The 18562-nt window shown below is 40.3% G+C and overlaps 1 pseudogene; it reads left to right on the forward strand.

Moving 5' to 3' along the window:
* The first annotated feature begins 17655 nt into the window (after nt 1–17655).
* On the forward strand, nt 17656–18269 carry LOC108383296 (protein lin-28 homolog A pseudogene; annotated as a pseudogene).
* Nucleotides 18270–18562: the final 293 nt, after the last annotated feature.

Consider the following 18562-nt stretch of genomic DNA (forward strand, 5'->3'; position numbering starts at 1 on the left):
CTTCCACTCTCCCTAGATCCCTCTGTCTGTCTCTCTCTGATATTACTGATCACCCACTATATGTTAATGAGCCTATAGTTAGATGCTCAACACTGTCATCTTAAACCAATAACAATGATAAGCAGCAATGACAATAACAACTGACATGTATGACAAATCACTCTAACAAGCTCTTTGAATATGGTGCCATATTTAAAGCAATGTGACTCTTAAGAGCTCAGCTTTGCCATGAAGCTGACCTAGCTTTGGATCCCACCCTCCACACCTAACTACACAACCCTGGGTGATCTTAGCAAACTTGTTGAGCCTTGACATCTTTACTGGCAAAAATAATGTAATAATGCCCATTTCAGAACTGATGTGGGAACCACATGGCAGAATTACATAGTATAATACTTGATAACATTAAGTATTACTCCAAAACTAACTGATTACTAAAAGCATCATAGCAATTTTGTAAAATGGCACACTCCCCACATTTTAAGCAACAATTTTCTCTTTCAAGAGACTAGTTGTTTTTACATAGGTAAATAGGTACGCATATGAAGGCACATCTCAATTTGCCATTCTGCAAGCACTTTGTAGAACATCGGAAATACAATATTGTTGAAAAGGGATAGAGAAAATCAGAAATGGTCAATATCTTCTTAATTTCTCTCTTTACAAGTTTTAATAGAAGCCTCTTGAGCAAATGATATAACTCTTTTAGATGTCAGTAACTTAAAAAAAAGGACAAAGAAGACCCCATCTAGCCTCCCAAGTGTCAGGACATGGGTGAGTTTCAGAGCCTCTGACTTGTAGCCATTGCACTGGTTTTAGATGCCATGACTCTATTTGATCATGTATGCACAATCAGCAGATCAGCAAGAAATTTGAAAAACATTTTCTAGGTCTTGTGGTGAATATAAAAATTAAGTGAATGAATTATCATTGAAATAAATCATGAATTTAAATGTTGAAGAGATCACAGGTCAGGACTGGAGATAAATTAATCAGAATAAGAAGTGTAGTGGAAGAGGGCCAATTTAAATGAATTCTTTTTATTAGCAAATGGGAAATAATCACAGCCAGGGTTATCCATCTCTTTTTTGATGTAACTGAAATCTCATCTTGGAAATCTTGGTCTTCTAGACATGCCCCAGGCCGTGGTCAGAATATAAATAGCCTACTTTGGCAATCTTGTCAATAAGGCAGTGAGATGGCTCACAAAGTTACTCTTCGTTCACTCCAGAGCCTCAAGTGGCTTTTCTGACACTAGCACAGGGCAACAGCAGACTGAAATAAGTCAGCAAGCTTTTGTGCTTTCTTCTTCTTTTTTGATTAAATATAATTAACATACAATGTCCTATTAGTTTTAGGTGTATGTCACAGTGATTCAGTATTTTTATACATTACAAAATGATTCCCATGATAAGTCTGGTTGCCATCTGTCACCATACAATGCTAGCACAATATTATTGACCATAATCCCTATGCTGTATATTATATCCCTGTGTCTTTTTCATTTTATAATTGGAAGTCTGTACCTCTTAATCTCCTTTGCCTATTTTGCCTGCTCCTCAACCCCTCTTCACTCCAGTAACCAACAGTTTGTTTCTGTATCTATGAGTCTGTTTCTGTCTAGTTTTATTTGTTCATTTGTTTTGTTTTTTAGATACCACATAGAAATGAAATCATATGGTCTGGCTTGTTTTATTTAGCATAATACCCTCTGGGTCCATCCATGTTGTTGCAAATAGTGAGATTTAATTATTTTTTATGGCTGAGTAATGTTCCGTTTTGTGTGTGTGTGTGTGTGTGTGTGTGTGTGTGTGTGTGTGTGTGTGTGTGTGTGTTTGTGTGTGTGTATACCACTTCTTTCTCCATTCACTTACTGATGGACACTTAGGTTGCTTCTGTATCTTGGCTACTGTAAATAGTGTTGCCAAGAATACAAAGGTGCATATATCTCTTATATCTCTTTGAATTGGTGTTTTTGTTTTCCTTGGATAACAAATGAAATTGTTAGATTGCATGGTGTATATCTTTAATATTTTGAGGAACCATCATAATGTTTTCCATAGTGGCTGCACCAATTTACACTCCCATCAACAGTGTTATGAGGGGTCCCTTTTCTATACATTCCTTTTCAACATTTGTTATTTCTTGTCTTTTCGATACGAGCTATTCTGACAGGTGTAAGGTGGTGTCTCATTGTGGTTTTGATTTGCATCTCCCTGAGGATTAGTGATGCTGAGTATCTTTTCATGTGCCTTTTTCAGCCTTTCACTCTGGAGTATGATAGTAGCTGTGGGTTTGTCACATATGACCTTTATTATGTTGAAGTACATTGATTCTATATGTACTTCTAAAAATCATAAATGGATGTTGTCTTTCTTCTATTTAAAATAAGCATGGTAGGATGGCAGGCACTGTACCAGACTCTGAATGCACAAGGGAATAAAGCCACAGTCGTTATCCCTCAAGGTTATAACTTTAATTCTACCTAGGAGCAACAAAGTATATCCACCTTAAAAATAAATAATAGTGTGTGGTTTAAGAGAAGCACTACATGAATGGTATGGATATGAAATAAATTCCTAAGGAACAAATTACTGCGGAGTGGAAGTCAAGCAAAGTTTTATGCAAAAGGTAGATTTTGATCTGGACCTAGGGTTGGATTTTTTGAGAAAGAATGTGTAGAATGGCTAAGTAAATGCTCAGAGAATAAAAAGCCGACTTTACATTCACTGTCTTGCTGATCATGTTTTCCTCTGCTCAGTCCTCCTGAACCACAACTCCTTCCAATCTATAGCTGTCTAGGAATGGGATTATTAGATTTTAACCATTACTCTAACACATCAGTCTGTTGTTAGGTTTCATCAATCACTGTAACTTCTGTCTACATTTGCTCTATCTTGCACATTACAGAAAGGGCATATGAAGAAGCAAGTGTTAAGAATGACTCTGGTTTTTGACTCCTGAAGTTGGAGGGAAGGTATAGTTATTTGGCAAAATAGGAAATGTTGGAAAAAATCCTTATTTGAGGTAAAGATCCTGAATTCATTGTTGAATAAATTGAGTTTGAAGTGATGTCGATACAGTTGGTGGAGTTAACTGTAGCTATCTTTGAGTGTTTTATTACAAAAGACTCCTATTATCTCTTTTTCACTTTTCTTTCTACTTGCAAAGAGCAGCATATTTTGTAAAACATGTAATGAACCCAAATTACTTTGAAAGAAGAAAAAGTCATAATCATAAAAATACGAAAAATGTAAAAGTTTTAAAAATTAGTAATACTCATTGTGAGATTTAATTTTAATCCACTGTATAAAAATGTGAACAGCAAAGCACCACATTTGAGACTTTTTTACATAAGGTATCTTCAACTCCTACAACAAAAGTCTGGAAAATGTGTAACAGCTCAAACACAATAATAACTTACTGTGCTGGTCAACAGTCTCTTCCAAGGGACTCAGACCGGCACGGTCTGTCTTGTGCCTCCACCATCTTTAATGTGTGTTTTGGAAGGTGGCCACACTTGTTTGCATTGGCTGACAGAATAATCACCATGGGACATTTATTTGGACCAGGCCTGAAAGCGTGATAAACAATTTCTGCTCATATTCCACTGGCTGGGACTGCAATGGAGGCTGGGAAATAAATTCCAGCTAAGTTCCAGCTGTGTGCTCAGAAAGAGGAGGAGGAAGCAGTTTTTGTGACAAGCTAGGAAAATACTGCTCTCAAATGCCAAGTGTGTGCATTTGGGGTTTTCCCTCCAGAATAGCATCTGATCAGCACCTTTCCAGTTTGTTCTTCAGTTATTGTCTGGCTAACGTGTCTGTAGCCACACACACACAAGCAGATACAGGAGACACAGTACCTATGACCATGAAAAAATCCGGAGGTGTATCTAAGCATTCCTCTGGAATATTAATCTAGAAACCCTATACTAAGGAAAATGAGGTTAGATTGAAAGGACTCATTCTAATTGAACCACTCACTCTCTTTTGGGGTGACTATCAATAATTACATTAAAAATAATTTTAGAAATTCATAAAGATTAATATGGAATTCTTTTTGGTCTTGGTTCCTAGAATCTATCACAGGAATGTTAAAGACATTTTTACGAAAGTTTAAAAAATCTGTAATACACACTAATTTTTTTCTGCAGACAAAATACATAATGTGCTCATACATACAGGTGCCACTGCTTTTCAAATATATGTAGATATTGTTAGGACAAATCAAGTGTACATTTATTTAAAAGAATTGCTGTGTTTACAATTGCCATTGTGTATTTTGTTAATAATTTGGTCCTGGAGATAGAGTTGCCATCAAGTGAGGTTATGAAATTTTCAATTTTAAAAAGAGATCATGACTTTCCTTTCCAGAAAAGATGGAGTAACAGAAACTAAATTTATACCCTCACCAGAAATAATCAGAAACTTGACAAAATACATGAAATAATGGTTTACAAGACACTAGCTACTCTAATTGAATTGTGTTCCTCCCAAATTCATATGTTGAAATCCTAACTCAATGTGCCTGCATTTGAAGGTGGAGCTTTTAGGGGGTAATGAAGGTTAAAAAAGGTCATGAGGGTAGGGTTCTAATCCAATAAGATTGGTGACTTTATAGAAAGAGGAAGAGAAAGAGAATTCTTTCTCCATATTCAACTACTTAGAAAAGGCCATGGGAAAACACATTGCAAAGGTTGTAACCTTCACTGGAGTCTGACCAGGCTGGTCTTGATCTCAGACTTCCAGCTTCTGAAATGTGAGAAGACATTCCTGTTGTTTAAGCAACCCAGTCTATGGTATTTTGTTGTGGCAGCCTGAGCTAAGACACTGGACCTCAGACCACGAAGGGCAAAGATCTCTGAGAGATGGGAATCAAACAGGTTGAGTCTTATAACTGTCCCAGCTGATGATCGGGGGAGTTCCCAGGCAGGAAGGGAGGAGGAGCCCCAGATAAGCCAGGGTGACTAAGGTGGCTCCAATTTGCAGGTCAGAACACAGAAGGAGAGAGTTGTACAGAGAGGGAGCTTTGCAAACGGGCAGAGGGACACTCAAGTATTCAGTTGAATGCTCATCAGCACACGCTTGTGAGGAAACCACCTGCCTCCCAGGAAGAAATCTCTTGAAAGGCCTAATGGTGATAGTGCCTGACACCCAAAAGAGCTTATTTCTGCCAGTGGGACTAGAAACCTCAAGATTCCTGGGGCACTGAGTATAGGGTACACAACAAATTTGTGCCTCCATAGTGGGATAATTACCCTGAGAATGAGCACTGCTTCAGTCCTGTCTGACAAATATTAAAAATAAGACCTGAAATAATCAAATAGGTCTCAAGTAACTTAATTTCATCCCAGAGCAAAGCTCAAGAATATTTAGAGAAGAAAAAAATATCTAGCATTCAGCATGATAAGATTCACAAGGCTAACGTCCAATAAAAGAATTCCCAGACATCTACAGAAACAGGAAAACACAACCTGTAATGAAGTTAAATCAATTGAAACTGACCCCAAGTGACACTGATGTTGGATTCAACATAAAAGGTCATTAAAAACAGTTAAAACTGTTTGTAGTTATAGTTAAGTAGAGAGGCATGAAAAACAAAACCAAAAAACCCCACACTCAACTTCTAAGGACGGAACTACAATGTGTGAAGTGAAAAATGCACTGTATGATCTGCTGAGAGGATGTTAGCTAAGTGATTTGTTCTGCATCCAGTCTTCTTGCTGGGATTCAAAATATTTCCTGACCATTACTTGTTACTGTGTGTCTTGGATTTTAGGGGTTGCTTGAGATGGGTTGAAACCATGAATGTTAACTCCTCAATGGTCAGGAGTTACAATATTTACAAATATGAAATTGTGCCTGGCCTCAAAACTTAAAATTTATTTGGGAAGACTGAACACTCAGAGGTAGGGAGAGAATAATTGCAAAACAATGTGGTGAAATGACAGGAATTTTTAAATCCCCACCTCTCCGTAAATTTCCCTCACCATATGAGAGTCAGAAGATCTTCCCTTTTCTGTCCAAGAGAGGTGTTTTTTCTGAGTCCAAGGGTGGAGGAGTAGGAATCAGGGAATTTACTATCTCATAAAAATTTAGTTTTACTATCTTATTCCTGAGGAATTTTCTTATTCACTTCTCACTTGTGAGTCCCTCTGGGCTGTTGATGTCCAAGGACAACTCTGCTTAGTAAGCCAGAGGTAGGTGCTATGGGCTGAATTATGTCCCTTTAAAAAGATACTTTGAAGTCTTAAGTCCCAGTGCCCATGAATGTGACCTAATTTGGAAATAGAGTGTTTGCAGATATAATGAAGATGAGGTCACACTGGATTAAGACAGGCCTTAAATCTAATGCATGGTATCTTTATAAGAAGAAAAGTATTTAAAGACAGAGGTGAACAGAGGAGAAGGCCATGAGAAGATGGCAGCAGAAACTGAAGTTATGCTGCCAGAAGCCAAGGTGGGCCATGGGTTGCTAGCAACCAGCATAAGCTGGAAGGTGTAGGGGAAAATCCTTCCTTAGAGACTTTGTGGGAGCTCGGCTCCACCGACATCCAGATTTCAAACTTCTTGCCTCTGGAACTGTGAAGAGAATCCATTTCTATGGTTCTGAGACACCTGATTTGTGGTTATTGGTCATGGCAGCCCTAGACACTAGTACAGTAGAGAACTTTCAGCCCTGTGCCTGCCTGTAAGAGCAGTTACTTTTCCTTTCCAGAGTACTCCCTGACTTGCCAACTTTCTCCAAATAAACTCTATAGATATACATAGTTCCTTTAGCAAAGTTAAAGGGGATTGCAGCAATAGTGCTAGTGTTTAATATCTCCTTAGCTATGCCTTCTCCAAGTGCCCTCTCATACAAGGTTTGGATAGGTGGTTACTTTTTCTCCAATGGGATAGTTGCAAGTGTGATGAAAGCAGAAATTTGAGAAACGCTTGTGCATTTGGATTTCCCCTCTTACTGCTCTTGGAACTAACTCATTGCTATGAATCCGCCAGGGAGGGGCTGCCTGTGAATGTGATAGCATGTAGAGAGGGGCCCCAACTTCTCAGATGCCCAGTTGAGGCTTGCATGATCCAGTAGCTCCAGTTAGCCCACAGGTGAACCCCAGACTATGTATGAGCCCAGCTGACATGCGGCAGACCTGAAGAGCTGTCCAGCTTAGGCCAACCCAAAGTTACCACTGCATATTTTCTTAATAAATAGATATTGAAAGGATAGCTCCTATCAAGTGAGACTGTGAACTTCTTATTTAAAAAGAAGGATCCTTATATTAAGAAAAGATCATTTAACTATATATCTATCCATTGATTTTTGTCATTGGCTCTTAATAACTTAATTTGTCCTGAGTTTTCTATCACATTACTGCCTCAGCCAATTGTTTGTCAGAATTATGTCCAGAACAGTTACTTTTCTTTAGTGATTCTCCTACTTCCTATGAAATGAGCTAAATAAATGGTTGTTGTTATAAGCAGCTAAATTTTGGGGTGACAAAGAAAGGTTGGCAGATCTCTCAGAGAAGCCACAGTTACAGCCCCGAGGAAGGAAGCCTTATGCAGAATGAGGCCTTCAGGGAGGGTACGTTGTATGGGTGTTTCCTCCTCTTGGCATTTGTGTTTCCTATTCCCAATTTTACTGGGGAAGATATTTGAGTATCAGAGAGAATCTAATTGGATCTAATCTCTAGCCCCACTCCCAACTCATTCTCAGCTATAATAAGTTCTTATTATATATGTATGAAACATACCTTTAGCACCCAAACACTAAGGTATAATAGACATGTTAGTGGGAGAATTTGTTTTCTTATATGATAATATTGAGAATATGTGTGTTGTTTTAGAAAAAGCAATGTTTGCTTTAGGGAAGGGTTTAGCTTCATAGGAAACTTCTGAGGACCTCCAGCCATGACTTCCAGGAGGGGAGACTGGCCTGGAAGGAGAGCCCTGAAGACCTCTTCCCGCTATGGTACCAGAGTCCACCTGTGCCCTTTGCATTTTGCAAAGGAAAAAATCATATTAACTCCCAGCTAAACTTGAGGGACTTGGGTATGCAGGAAACAAAAGGATCCAGGAGAGGAACCTGTTTCTCTGGAGGAGAGGGAGTCAGAGAACGTCACCCGTGGGAATGGGCAGTGGAGAGGGAGGCTAGGGTGGCAGAAGAATGAGCATTCGTGGGGTTCCCTCTGTCCCAGGGCTGCATTCTGCCTGTGGGCTTTCTTCCTCTATGGTGAGGGCCAGGCAAATAGGTGCTGAAGACCCAGTCTCTCTGCCTCATACACAGCATTGCACCTGTCTGGAATCGAAGGCACCGCAGATGCTCCAAAGAAACATGGAAGCAACTGGCATTCAATTCTGAGCATGCAAAGGGTTTCCAGATACGCTAAGGGGGAAGGCTGCAGAGCCCCGGCCAACCCCCTGGGTCACTAGGCAGTATCTGCACTGGGGATAGGCTGCCAGGAGAGAAAACTTGCATTCCAGAGAGCAGGGAAAGGGACACCTAGTCCCCTCATTGCCTTGCCCCGCACCCACCTTCCCACCATCAGAAATGCCCAGGAGCAGGTCCCCCTGAGAGAGAGAGAAGGGAGGGACCATTTGAAACCGCAAATTGTGAGAGAAGTAAAAAAAAATACTCAGGAGTAATGGTGTAATGTAACAAACATTTGAAAAATAATTTTTTTCCTGATGATTAAAATTAATACATATTCATTATACATAATTTGAAAAATTCAGAGAATTTTTCTGAGAATATTTGAGAGAATAAATGTTATTTATAACATTTTCATGAATAATGAATATGTGCCGGTGTTATATATATTTAAATGTGTATATGTACATATATGTGTATGTATATACACAGACTGCTGTGAGTCTTCTTTCTAAACATGTATTTTCCAAATAAAACTGGAATCATACTCTGTACGTTTCTAACCTGTTTAAAAATTTTTTTTTTATGTAATACAGCAATTATGTTTTAAATGCCATTTGGGAATATAGCAACAGTAAAATGATATCACATCTTATGAATGTTTAATATTTTTACATTATTCCTTTTTTTTTTTTTTTTTTTTTTTTTTTTTTTTTTTTTGAGAGGGCATCTCTCATATTTATTGATCAAATGGTTGTTAACAACAATAAAATTCAGTATAGGGGGGTCAATGCTCAATGTACAATCATTAATCCATCTCAAGCCTAATTCTCGTCAGTCTCCAATCTTCTGAAGCATAACGAACAAGTTCTTACATGGTGAACGAATTCTTACAGAGTGAATAAATTCTTACATGGTGAACAGTACAAGGGCAGTCATCACAGAAACTTTCGGTTTTGATCATGCAATATGACCTATAAACCATCAGGTCAAATATGAATATTCATTTGATTTTTGTACTTGATTTATATGTTGATCCCACATTTCTCCTATTATTATTATTATTTTTATTTTTAATAAAATGCTGAAGTGGTAGGTAGATGCAAGATAAAGGTAGAAAACATAGTTTAGTGCTGTAAGAAGGCAAATGTAGATGATCAGATGATCAGGTGTGTGCCTATGGACTAAGTATTAATCCAGGCTAGACAAGGGCAGCAAAACATCCACGGATGCAGAAGATTTCTCTCAAAACAGGGGGGGTGAGGTTCTGAGCCTCACCTCTGTTGATCCCCAAATTCTCACCTGATGGCCCCCCTGCGACTGTGCCTGTCTTAGGTTGTTCCTCCCTTGAGGAATCTTACCCGTCTCTGGCTAACCAGTCATCTTCCGGGGCCATACAGGGAAATGTAAAGTTGGTAAGTGAGAGAGAAGCCATATTGTTTGCAAAGGTTAGCTTTTTACTTCTTTGCAGATTTATGCCCTGTGGCTTCTATGCCCAGCACTTGTCTCGAGGTATCTTTACCACCTGGAGGAATTATGATACTCGGTAAATTCGATATGAGGCACGAATTCTATTTAAAGTTTGTAATTAGGAAGGAAGAAGAAAAGCTATAGATGTAGCATATGAAGGAAACTTGGGAGGATTGATTATTTCTTTGACATATCTTCTTGTATAGTACCTTAAGTATGTATAGGTTTTAAACTACTAACTAATTTGCACACACATATTGACATAATAGGAATACGGTGACATAAACAAAGCAAATCTATAATTACCAGCCATCTCCAGTGAAGCCAAGAAAACCATTTAGGCACCCTAGGCATTTGTGAAAATTTATCTATGATATGATGGATATTTTCCAACTGTACTTGAACCATCAGACAAATTAAAGCAGCCCATTTCTGGGATCTGTTCACATCCCATATGTTCTTTTAACCATAGATAGTCTATAGTCATGAGATTTTGGGGTGCTACAACTTGCACCCCTCCCAACTCCTGGTTGAGTTCCAACAGACAGATCCGGTCAAATTCGTTGTCTCACTGTATGCACATGCCAGCCTAGACATCTCCCTCCTCCTTCTCATGGCAAGTCCAGGAGATGGTGGGCTGGATGCAGCCACAACCGCAGCATCGTCCGGATCCCTGTGGAGGCTTTTTGATGATCATCCCCCGGCACGAGTCCTCCAGAGAGTGCTGATGCCGGAAGCTCCTCCTCATATCGTATCTTAGTTCATTTTCTGGGTATCCAAGCTAGGCCTTGATCTTCTGTTAGTCCATTTTTGGGTTCTGTAATTCTGCTGCTGTTTTGTTCCTTCAGTTTTTCCTTTGTTCCTATACTCCTCAGATGAGTGAAATCATTTGGTATTTCTCTTTCTCCGCTTGGCTTATTTCACTGAGCATAATACTCTCCAGCTCCATCCATGTTGCTGCAAATGGTTGGATTTTTCCACTTCTTATGGCTGAGTAGTATTCCATTGTGTATATGTACCACATCTTCTTTATCCATTCATCTACAGATGGACATTTAGGTTGCTTCCAATTCTTGGCTATTGTAAATAGTGCTGCGATAAACATAGGAGTGCATCTGTCTTTCTCAAACTTGATTGCTGCGTTCTTAGGGTAAATTCCTAGGAGTGGAATTCCTGGGTCAAATGGTAGGTCTGTTTTGAGCATTTTGATGCACCTCCATACTGCTTTCCACAATGGTTGAACTAATTTACATTCCCACCAGCAGTGTAGGAGGGTTCCCCTTTCTCCACAGCCTCGCCAACATTTGTTGTTGTTTGTCTTTTGGATGGCAGCTATCCTTACTGGTGTGAGGTGATACCTCATTGTAGTTTTAATTTGCATTTCTCTGATAATTAGCGATGTGGAGCATCTTTTCATGTGTCTCTTGGCCATCTGTATTTCTTTTTTGGAGAACTGTCTGTTCAGTTCCTCTGCCCATTTTTTAATTGGGTTATTTGTTTTTTGTTTGTTGAGGCGTGTGAGCTCTTTATATATTCTGGACGTCAAGCCTTTATCAGATCTGTCATTTTCAAATATATTCTCCCATACTGTAGGGTTCCTTTTTGTTCTATTGATGGTGTCTTTCGCTGTACAGAAGCTTTTCAGCTTAATGTAGTCCCACTTGCTCATTTTTGCTATTGTTTTCCTTGCCCGGGGAGATATGTTCAAGAAGAGATCACTCATGTTTATGTCTAAGAGGTTTTTGCCTATGTTTTTTTCCAAGAGTTTAATGGTTTCGTGACTTACATTCAGGTCTTTGATCCATTTTGAGTTTACCTTTGTATATGGGGTTAGACAATGGTCCAGTTTCATTCTCCTACATGTAGCTGTCCAGTTTTGCCAGCACCATCTGTTGAAGAGACTGTCATTTTGCCATTGTATGTCCATGGCTCCTTTATCAAATATGCTGGTGCTCCTGTATTGGGTGCATATATATTTAGAATGGTTATATCCTCTTGTTGGACTAAGCCCTTTATCATTATGTAGTGGCCTTCTTTATCTCTTGTTACTTTCTTTGTTTTGAAGTCTATTTTGTCTGATATTAGTACTGCAACCCCTGCTTTCTTCTCACTGTTGTTTGCCTGAAATATGTTTTTCCATCCCTTGACTTTTAGTCTATGCTTATCTTTGGGTTTAAGGTGAGTTTCTTGTAAGCAGCATATAGATGGGTCTTGCTTTTTTATCCATTCTATTACTCTATGTCTTTTGATTGGTGCATTAAGTCCATTTACATTTAGGGTGACTATTGAAAGATATGTACTTATTGCCATTGCAGGCTTTAGATTCGTGGTTACCAAAGGTTCAAGGTTAGCTTCTTTAGTATCTTACTGCCTAACTTAGCTCGCTTATTGAGCTGTTATATACACTGTCTGGAGAGTCTTTTCTTCTCTCCCTTCTTATTCCTCCTCCTCCCTTCTTCATATGTTGTGTGTTTTGTTCTGTGCTCTTTTTAGGGGTGCTCCCATCTAGAGCAGTCCCTGTAGGATGCCCTGTAGAGGTGGTTTGTGGGAAGCAAATTCCCTCAGCTTTTGCTTGTCTGGGAATTGTTTGATCCCACCATCATATTTAAATGATAGTCGTGCTGGATACAGTATCCTTGGTTCAAGGCCCTTCTGTTTCATTGCATTAAGTATATCATGCCATTCTCTTCTGGCCTGTAGGGTTTCTGTTGAGAAGTCTGATGTTAGCCTGATTGGTTTTCCTTTATAGGTGACCTTTTTCTCTCTAGCTGCCTTTAAAACTCTTTCCTTGTCCTTGATCCTTGCCATTTTAATTATTATGTGTCTTGGTGTTGTCCTCCTTGGATCCTTTCTGTTGGGGGTTCTGTATAATTCCATGGTCTGTTCGATTATTTCCTCCCCCAGTTTGGGGAAGTTTTCAGCAATTATTTCTTCAAAGACCCTTTCTATCCCTTTTCCTCTTTCTTCCTCTTCTGGTATCCCTATAATACGAATGTTTTTCCTTTTGTATTGGTCACATATTTCTCTTAGTGTTGTTTCATTCCTGGAGATCCTTTTATCTCTCTCTATGTCAGCTTCTATACGTTCCTGTTCTCTGGCTTCTATTCCTTCAATGGCCTCTTGCATCTTATCCATTCTGCTTATAAATCCTTCCAGGGATTGTTTCACTTCTGTGATCTCTTTCCTGACATCTGTGATCTCCTTCCGGACTTCATCCCACTGCTCTTGCATTTTTCTCTGCATCTCATCCCACTGCTCTTGCATTTTTCTCTGCATCTCATCCCATTGCTCTTGCATTTTTTTCTGCATCTCTGTCAGCATGTTCATGATTTTTATTTTGAATTCTTTTTCAGGAGGACTAGTTAGGTCTGTCTCCTTCTCAGGTGTTGTCTCTGTGATCTTTGTCTGCCTGTAGTTTTGCCTTTTCATGGTGATAGAGATAGTCTGCAGAGCTGGTACAAGTGACCGCTGGAAGAGCTTCCCTTCTTGTTGGTTTGTAGCCTTTTCCTGGGAGAATAGCGACCTCTAGTGGCTTGTGCTGGGCAGCTGTGCGCAGACAGGGCTTCTGCTTCCTGCCCAGTTGCTTTGGGGTTTATCTCCACTGTTGCTGTGGGCTTGGCCTGGCTGGGGCTGTTCCTCCAAAATGGTGGAGCCCCGTTAGAGGGGGAGCAGCCAGGAGACTATTTATCTCCGTAAGGGGCCTCTGTGCTCCCTGCTGCCCAGGGGGTTAGAGTGCCCAGAGATCCCCAGATTCCCTGCTTCTGGTCTAAGTGACCTGTCCTGCCCCTTTAAGATTTCCAAAAAGCACTCCCCTTCACAAGGCGCTGGGTTCTTGCAGGTGTGGATGTGGTCTGGATGTTGTCCTGTGTCCTGTGGTCTCTATTTTAGGAAGATTTTTCTTTGTTATATTTTCATAGCTCTATGTGTTTTTGGGAGGAGATTTCCACTGCTCTACTCACGCCGCCATCTTGGCTCCCGCCTACATTATTCCTTTTTTTAAACATTACTTAACTTGTAATTTTATGACATTTCCACATTGTACTGAAATTCCTATGAATACATTTTATGTATATTTCTGATTATTTTTTTGCAATAAATTACTAGAAGTTCTACATGTTAGAACAAAGCATATGCACAGTGTAGGCTTCTTATAGTTACTGTCTAACTGCTCTCCATGCAGGCTATGCTGGAGCCTATTTTAGGTAAGTGCTAAGAATGTGGGTTCAGGAGTCAGACGTCCTGGGTTTGGCTACTAGGCTCAGTTATTTACTGGCAGTGTAATCCGAGATGACAATATCTTTCCAGGCAGGGCTCAGTGCCTTATATGTAAAAGGGAATAATAATACAAGCACCTAGTTTCTAGAATGACTGTGATGATTTAGTGGGCTAATAAGAAAGCCCTTTGCAAGGTTTAAAGGCTATACAAATATTAGTTGTTAGTATTACTGCCATGGTTCCAAATCTTGTTTCCTGCTTGGTTGCCAGTTGAAATATGACTGCCATAATCTGGTCTGTGGTCGAGATAAGGACAGTGTAAGTGAGGTTGTTCCATGGGGCTGACAGGAGTGGGGGAGGAGGCTTCCATGCCTTCCACTAGAAATCTCTGTAACAGGAATTTATGTTTCTGTGACATCTCACACCAACACTGCATGGCCTGCAGAGAAAAGGGTCACAGAGAAGTGCACAGCCAGGCTAACTCATTACCATAAATGTGCTTGGAATTGAAGAAGACAATCAAGTAAGGGCAAATGAGATAAAGGCACTGTCTGCCTTCTGGGAGATTAAAACGTTCAGCTGAATGAATGGATGTCATAGCTCTGTAGATCTTCAGGACACATAATGAAAATATCATGCAAATGCAAACTCCCCTCAAGAGCAGGTGCAGTTTTCGTTCCTTCTCTGCATATTTGAAGAACTGTAAACACGGAGGGGGAGAGACAAGTGAGGACAAGTATCTGAAGATGCACTGGGGGGACATGCAGAGTCGAAAGGATAAGGAAGGGAAGAAATGGCAGACAAATCGCCTTCCTGGAATCAGTCAGCCATGCTAGCTGTCCCCAGAGGCACCACTCTTGGGCTTTGCAGGGTGGGTGGTGGACCAGAGCACTGGAAGCTGGGGACTGCAACTATTTGAGGAGAGGGAGAGGGAGAGAAAGGTGAGGAGGAAGGAAGGAAGGAAGGAAGGAAAGAAGGCAGAAGGGAGGAAGGGAGGGAGGAAAGAAAAATCTGCAGTTGAAGGTAGTTACAACAAATGCCTTAAAATAAACTTGAGATTCTGGTAATAGGACTTTTAAAAATGTAAAACCCTAAACATATTTCAACTAGCTCTGTAGTTTCAGAAGGGATTTCATTGAGGACTTTGGACAGGAAGAGCAGCTGGACTCAGAAAAATTGTATCTTCTCTGCGATCTTTAATGTGGCTTGGAAGTTCAGGGCCATTTTAGGTTGATTCAGACCCTGCCATTCTGGGGTGCACAGTTGGACTTATTTTCACATATAACTGGCAGCATGAAATGAAACCCTAAAATATACAACTGAGAATAATTATAGAGTGATGAGTGTTTCCGAGGCAGTACATTATTTTATTCCCACAGAAAACTGATGGATAAGCAGTTTCATCCATTCACTCATTTAATAAGCATTTTCACTCTCAGCTGACATTTGAACTGGATCGAAAGATAGAAATTAATTATACAGGCAGGTGAAAGGGAGCAAATGACTATCCACAGAAGTGTGTCGGACCATCCCATTTTCACGCCAGCTCAGAATAACAAAAGATTTGCTCTCAGAAACCTCATTTCTTTATTGTTTTGTTTATTATGTAGCTCCCCACCTCAGGCCACCTTCCTTTCATCCAAAATTTGATCTCATCCAAGATATGCTCAACTTCCCCCATGAAAATACCTGCATTTGTTGTAATAAATCATTTTATGTAATAATAAAAGGAGAAAAGCAACTAGGTTGTGCTAGGCATTGTGATGTATGTGGTATCTAACTTATCTCAATCTTCACAACAAATTTATTCAGCAATGGAAATTCAGACCAATTTGCTAGTTTTACCAAAGAACAAGGACCTTGATCCCTGCTTCTGCCCCTTCCCGTACATTTATCTGGATATGTTTTATTTCCAGTAATGGAAGGCTAGGTTTCTTGGACCAACCATCTTACTGAAAATAGCTAAAATGAGTGAATATTATATATACACAAATATATATATATTTCTTTGTGAACGTACTGAAGACCTGAGAAGATCCTATGCCCACATTGCAAGGAGACTTCCGCTCAAAGGCATGAACAGCATAAGCAGCATGGAAGCTTTTTTGTTTTGAGATAATTTGCTGAGCCTGACAGATTTGAACTTTTGTCTTGATGGCTTTATGAGATGTGAGGAAGAAAGTAAAACTAGATCTGTGTAAGGTGGGGAGTCTTACAGAAGACCCCTCCAAAATAAGCTGGGAACTCAAAGGACTATACTCTTACTATAGTGGTGAACTGGAAGCGGATCAGTTCTTTCAGGCACTGATGTCCATGTTTGAATCACCTGGGTCTTTCAAGGAATTGCAAGTCTTGAATTTCAATTAAGATGATTCCAATACTGTCAGTTTTCCCAGGCATTGGGCAGAAGCAAAGATAAGTGCTCTTTGGAGAAACACTTCTTACAAAAACACAAATTATTCCCACAAACAATTTTTTAGGCATAATAACCGCAAAGATGGGCAGGCCTGCAAAATTTATGATAACATCAGGGACAATCAGCAAAAGCCACAGGCAACAGATGCAGACCTGAAAACCCTTACTTATTGAAATATCAGGAACAGATTATAAAACCACTAGTTTTACTATGCTTAACTAAATGAAGAAGAACTTGAAAGATATCTGCAAGATATACGTAACTTTAAAAAGGAAACTAACATTTAAAATACAAATAGAAGTCTGAGAAATAAAAACTAAAATGGCTAAGTTAGAAAAGTTAATGGAATGTTTAATAGTAGTTAGGCATAGCTAAAGAGAAAATCAATGAGCTGGAAAATAAGTCAGAAGAAATTTTCTGCATGTAACAAGGAGAAGTAAAAGGAAGGGGAGATACATAGAAGGTAAGCAATATGGAGGATAAAATAGAGAGGGGTAATTTATATTTAATAGGAATGCTTCAGAATTCATAATTTTTGAGAATGTCTTTAGAATTTCCTTTTAAGGAGAAAACAGAAATGTGGTAGTGATGATATTTGAAAAACAGTGTTTAAGAACACTCAAAACTGATGAAAGGCAATCAGTTATGTTTGCAGAATACTGGGGAAACCCAAGCAGGATAAATAAAATAAAATCTACATCTAGACATAGCATAGCAAAAACTACAGAAAAGTAGAGAAAAAAAAAAATTCTTAAAGGTTGTCTCAATGAAATGACAGTGGAGTGGACTTATTATTAATGAAAGTCAAAAGACAAGGAAATATCTTCTATGTGCTGAAGAAAATATCAGCTAGAATTTTCTACAAAGTAAAAACAGCTTTCAAGGATGAAAGTAAAAGTGACTATCAGAGATTTTGACACCTATGGAGACCCCCCCCACCCGCCCGCAAAATTCGATAGGATCCACTTTAAGTAGGAAAAAAAGGGCCCAGACAAAAGTCCTAATAATGCAAAAAGAAAGGAAAAGCTTAGGAAATGTTAAATATTTGAGTATATTTAATTGAACTTTGTGTTAAACAATTGTATTAACGTCTTGAAGGATTAAAAACCAGATAGAGCTTTGCCTCCGGACTTCTCAGGGGCCCATAGCGCCTGACCAGGGTCCCGGGGCTGCAGGCTCAGCCGACTATCATGGGCTCTGTGTCAAAGCAGCAGTTTGCAGGTGGCTGAGCCAAGGCGCCGGAGGAGGCGCCGGAGGACGCTGCCCGGGCAGCAGAGGAGCCGCAGCTGCTGCACGGTGCCGGCATCTGTAAAAGGTTCAAGTGCGCATGGGGTTCGGCTTCCTGTCCATGACGGCCCACGCCGGGGTCGCACTCGACCCCGCAGTGGGTGTCTTTGTGCACCAGAGTAAGCTGCACACGGAGGGCTTCCGTAGCCTGAAGGAGAGTGAGGCAGTGGAGTTCACTTTTAAGAAGTCAGCGAAGGGCCTGGAATCTATCCGAGTCACCGGCCCTGGTGGGGTGTTTTGTATTGGGAGTCAGAGGTGACCCAAAGGGAAGATCATGCAGAGGGCAGATCAAAGGGAGACAGGTGCCACACCTGTGGAGGTCTAGACCATCTTGCCAAGGAATGCAAGACGCCACCCCAGCCCAAGACGTGCCACTTCTGCGAGAGCCTCAGCCATATGGTAGCCTTGTGTCCACTGAAGGCCCAGCAGGCCCCCAGCTTCACAGGGAAAGCCAGCCTACTTGTGGGAGGAAGAAGAGATTCATAGCCCTTCCCTGCTCCCAGAGGCCCAGAATTGAGCCACAGTGCATGGGGGTTATCCTTTTGCAAGCAGGAAGTTTCGAGGAGCAGGCATCAATCCAGCAGAATGGAGAAAGTGGGGACAGGGTGGGCAGGGGGCAGCTGGCACTGCCACGTATCACAGGCCAGAGTCCACAGCATCACCCACTCTTCCCTCTTGGCAGAGGGGAAGGGGTGAGGCAAAGGAACTCCATGCTCTATCCAAATGCACGCGAGGGCTTTGGGGGAAATCCCTCCTTGTATTCTTTATCTGAGTCTCTACTCCTAGAATATCCAGCTTTTGGAAGTGACC

The sequence above is a fragment of the Manis javanica genome, chromosome 2, assembly GCF_040802235.1.
Source record: "Manis javanica isolate MJ-LG chromosome 2, MJ_LKY, whole genome shotgun sequence".
NCBI lineage: Eukaryota > Metazoa > Chordata > Mammalia > Pholidota > Manidae > Manis > Manis javanica.